The sequence below is a fragment of the Neomonachus schauinslandi genome, chromosome 3 (assembly GCF_002201575.2).
Source record: "Neomonachus schauinslandi chromosome 3, ASM220157v2, whole genome shotgun sequence".
NCBI lineage: Eukaryota > Metazoa > Chordata > Mammalia > Carnivora > Phocidae > Neomonachus > Neomonachus schauinslandi.
The window spans coordinates 173,456,327-173,461,714 of record NC_058405.1 but is presented as its reverse complement, the minus strand read 5'-3'; positions in this window follow the sequence as shown (position 1 = coordinate 173,461,714).

Genomic DNA, 5,388 nt, shown 5'->3' with positions numbered 1-5,388 from the left:
TATGGATATCCAATTGTTTCAGAATCATTTATTGAAAAGATTATATTTTTCTCTACCAAACTGATATTGTACCTTGTCAAAAATCAGTTCATATACATATGGGTTTGTTTGTGAATTTTCTCTTCTGTTTTATTGATCCATATGTCTATCTTTATGCTAACATGATACTGTGTGGATTACTTTGGCTTTATATTAAGTCTTGAAGTCAGGAAGTATTAGATCTCCAATTCTGTTTTCTTTTTCTTTTTTACATTTCCATACAAATTTTAAAATAAGCTTGCTATTATAATAATAAATTTTTAAATAAATAAACTTGCTGCATTCTACAGAATAGTCTGCTGGGATTTTGATTTGAAACACATTGAATCTATAGGCAAATTTGGGAAAGAATTGATAATCTTGATAATATTTAGTCTTCTGAACCATGAACAAGGTATATAGTTCCATTTATTTAAGTTTTCTTTAATTTCTCTCAGCAATGTTTTTTGGTATAAGCATTGCACATATTTTCTCAGATGTATGCCTTAGTATTTGATATTTTTTTTTGATGCTGTTGTAAATGGCATTATTTCTTAATTTCACTTCTGATTGTACATTGCTAATACATAAGAATACAATATTGTATATTCATCTTGTTTCTTGCAATCTTGCTAAACTCACTTATAAGTTCTACTATTTGTGTGTGTGTATATAGATTCCAAGGGATTTTCTACATAATCATGTCATCTGCAAATAAAGATGGTTTTTTACTTCTTCCTTTATAATACAGATACAATCTATGTGCTTTTAATTTATTTTTCTTGCCTTATTGTACTGGCTAGAATTTCCAGTAGAATGTGGAATAGAAGTGCTGAGAATAGACATATTATTTTGGTTTTGATCTTAGGGACAAAACTTTAATATTTTACCATTAAGTAATGTCTTACTATGGTTTTGGCATCTGGGTCATGCTAGCCTAGTGAAACAAATTGAAAAATATTCCCTCCTCTTCAAATTTTTGCAAGAGATTGAGTAGAATTGGTATTCTTTCTTCCTTAAATGTTTAGTAGATTTCATCAGGGAAGATGATTATGCTTAGAGTTTCCTTTGGGGGAAAGTTTTTAGCCACCAGTACATTTTCTTTTATAGATATAGAGCTATTCAGATTATTTTTTCTTGAATGAACTTTGATAGTTTTTGCCTTTCAAGGAATTTCTCCATTTCATCAAATTTGTCAAAATCATTTGAATGAAGTTGTTCATACCATTCTCTTATTATCCTCTTAATATATACAGAATCAGAAATAATGTTACCTTCCTCATTCCTAATATAGGTAATTGTGTTTTATTGACTTTCTTGAAGAACTAACTTTTGGTTTTATTGTTTTTCTCTATGATTTTTCTGTTTTGTACTTCCTTGAGTTACATCATATTCTTTTTATTTCCCTTTCTCTGCTTACTTTGGTTTTATTTATTTATTTATTTATTTTTAATTTTATTATGTTATGTTAGTCACCGTACAATACATCATTGGTTTTTGATGTGGTGATCCACGTTACTTTGGTTTTAATTTGCTTTTCTTTTCTAGTTTCTTAAGGTAGAAGATGAAGAGTACTAGACAGCTATCTTGTTATTATGTCCTTCAATTTGAGTATGTCTGATATTTTCTCATGATTAGGAGTTACAGATTTTTGGGAAGAATACCACAGAAGTGAAGTGCCCCTTTATCACATCATACTAGCATCTATATGATACCAACATGACTTATTACTGGTGAAGGTGGTTACTTATTACCTTACTTGGATAAGGTAGTATCTGTCAGGTTACTATTTTTCTTTTCTGATATTGTATTTGTTAGAAATGAGTCACTAAGTTTAATGGACACTAGAGGAGAAGGGAATTAAACTCCACCTCCTGGAGAGAGGAGTATCAAAGAATTTGTGGACATAGGTGAAAACCACTACAGTTTATAATAAACATTTACTATATTTATTATATATTTGGGAGATGTCTTAAGACTATGTAAATATTCTGGTTCTCCTTAAAGTTTTCACACTAATTTTGCCATTCATCCATGGATTTTGCCTACACCGACTTCGGTGTTGTAATGGTGACTTTATATCTCTCTGATTCCTTCTACATGCATTATTTGGAATTTTTCTGTTAGAAGTATTTGTCCCTTCTCCTTTACCTATTTATTTACTCAATCATTTATTTATAGCAGTATGGACTCATGGATATTTATTTTATCTTACTGGTTGATTTTTTGAGTACATTGTATAACATTCTGTACAACATTCTCTATATTTCCTGTAAGAGATTTCAGACACTTTATACATCAGACAATGTGACTCATCCACTGTTGAGTGTACTCAACCTCTGTGGAGTATATCTGTAAATACATTGCCATGAGATACAGCACATTGAAAATACGTAATTCTCATGAAATGATTTTGCTGTCCAAACTTTACTTATACACATAAGTGAACAGAAACCTCATTCTTTTCTTTTCACAACTGCTTTTACTCTAAATTCCTAAGGCCAACTCTCAAAATCTCAACAACATCCACAGATTGTTATAATCCTGTCTCTGTTGCATGTGGACACACATCTCTGGAGTTGACTGGTCTTCATTGTGTTTTGGGGGAAGGACAGTTAGTAACAGAGTTTGAAGGCAGGAGAAAGAGAAAGAGGGTTTATCCTGATCAACACAATGGATCAACTGCTCTCTATCTACACACATGTAATTGAAAATAGTGGATAGATAATTTTGTGATTAGATCAGAATTTTCTTTTTTTTATTATGTTCAGTTAGCCAACATATAGTACATCATTAGTTTTTGATGTAGTGTTCAACAATTCATTAGTTGCGTTTAACACCCAGTGCTCTTCACATCATGTGTCCTCCTTAATACCCATTACCTTGTTACACCATCCCCTTACCCCCTCCCTTCTGTAATCCTCAGTTTGTTTCCCAGGGTCCAGAGTCTCTCACGGTTTGTCTCCCTCTCTGATTTTTTCCATTCAGTTTTCCCTCCCTTCTCCTATGGTCCTCTGTGCTATTCCTTATATTCCACATATGAATGAATTTTCATTGTTTTTCCAAAGAAAAAATAAAATCAGGCAGAGAAGAAATAACAGGGAGGGTGATTTAACCTGAAATATAAAACCTTTTACTATTTGACAGCTTTCTACCTTGCTACTTGATATCAAGAATTTTCATGTCTGAACTTTCTCTTCACTGGATTATGGGTGAGTTCTCTGAGCTAACTGGTTTATCTGAACATGGCTCTCCAGCTAAGGCTTCCAGCTCCTGGGAACTCTATGAGAAAGTGAAAACTATATAGTTTATCATGTGGTGGCATTACCTACCCAGATTCATATAACTGTTTTGGCTGAGATTCTTTATTGAGTTGGTTTACTTTTTTGCTAGCATGTCTGAATTGAACAGTGCTTTTGGCATTGACTAGCCCCCATCAGATGTCCTTAGCAGTTGTACCTTTATGAAGCAGAAGGGGACCAAGAGGGGCTTCTGGGCTTCTGAATGATCCCATTCATTCCACAGAGGCATTACTTCCTGCCTTACAGCCTCCCCAGAGAAAGCTCTTTCCATTTCCTCTCCATGGTTCTCCATGGCTCTATAACTTCAGCTTTTCATTTCCCCACCACGTGGGTCATTTCCAGTCTAAGTTTATTTAGGCCGAGTGTATTTCTCCATATACATGTGTACACTGGGTTTTTTAATGTGCTCAGTTTCCTCTCCTCACCAGCTGCCTTTTTCTACAGATTACAGTGTTTGCACTCAAACAGGAAAGAAATCTGTCCTCTTCATTCCTGGGGTAGCCACCTGCCTTCAGCCTCCAGAGCTCCTCTGTTATATTCTTGATTTGGGGTAAACTGTAGAACTGGATATGGTGGAACAGAATTCTAAAATCATTTACCTGAGCAGTTTACATCCTTTGGATCTCTCCTAGCTAGCTCTCTGTATCTCCAGTAAGGTTCCAATTCTTTTTTCTGAACTCTCTGGCTCATAAATTTCAACTTATGTGTGAGCTCTGTGGTCCACTTCTTGGTTTGTTTTGACTCACACCAGAGGGGTAGTTAGAGCAGATGAGTAGTCCATTATGAGTGTTTTAAAATACATACGTGCATTCATTTAATTTTTTTTGTTGGCATTGATGAAGCAGAGAGGAAGCACATATCATGAGCAGATAATCCTAATGTATTCAATTATTCATTCAAAAGCCATTTTCAGGGCAACTAGCATCATCACATAGCCATTACTGTGACTATAAGGTCACTACCATGAACTCATTCATGAAGTCAACTATGCAGCAAACATTTGTTGAGAACCAATTATGTGCCAGTTTCTACTCAAATTTCCAGAATGGCAAGGATGAACAAGACAGGGAAGTGTCCCTGTCCTTAAGAACTCATATTCTAGTGTATTCAGGCAAAGTGTCAAGGAATAAAGCTAACACTTGGGTACTTCATATACTATATTAAACTCATTAAATTCTTACTAACATCCTATAAGGTATATTGATGTTTTTATATTACCTTCTCAAGATCCTCTAGTTCTCCCACCTGGTCCCTTTCTCACTATCTTTATCTGTTGTGAAGTTCACATGGATGACACAGACATGCAATCAAATATGCTGTGAAATATGTACCAAACAAAGATATGGTCAGGATGCTAAGAGTCAGGAAGGAGACATTGTTCACTGCCCTGGAAGGTAAGCCTCCTCAAAGTTTATTGTGCATAAGGATTACTTGGGAAGTTTGCTTAAAATTTTTATGCCTTGCCTCTAGTCTTGGAGATTCTGATTCAGTACATTTAGGGTGGGAAGCAGGGATCTGTGTTTTAGCAAATACCCTGAGTTATTCTAATGGAGAGAATCTTCAGGTCACTTTGACAAAGAGTGGTCTAGGAGTAAGTAAGACTCCTGGGTCATACAGGTGACTCCTTTAGGAGCCTTATGTGGCCAAATTAGTTTCTTACTGATATTCTGATGCATGAAATCATTGCCAGATGGATTTATTTACCCATTTCTTGATTTTTTTCTGGATATCACTATCATTTAATACTTTACTGTGAATTATATCATCAACTGCACTGATCCTTGACAGAAGAAATGAAGGCAGCATAAAACACAAAGTAAAGGTAAAGAATAGTGGGGAAAGGCAAAGACCCAATTCCCAGGACTCATTTGAGAGAAAAAGTGTGAGGCTCTGCATGAGACTTTTCTCACAAGTCACTCCTTCATGGCTACATCCAAACAGGTCAAGTATACAGAGACTAGCTCATTGTCCCTTGTCTCATTTCTTCTGCCTGAGACCTACTTCATGCACCATTCCTTCTTCTCTGAACTCTTTCTTCTCTAATTGGACATCTCTCAGAACTCTGTCT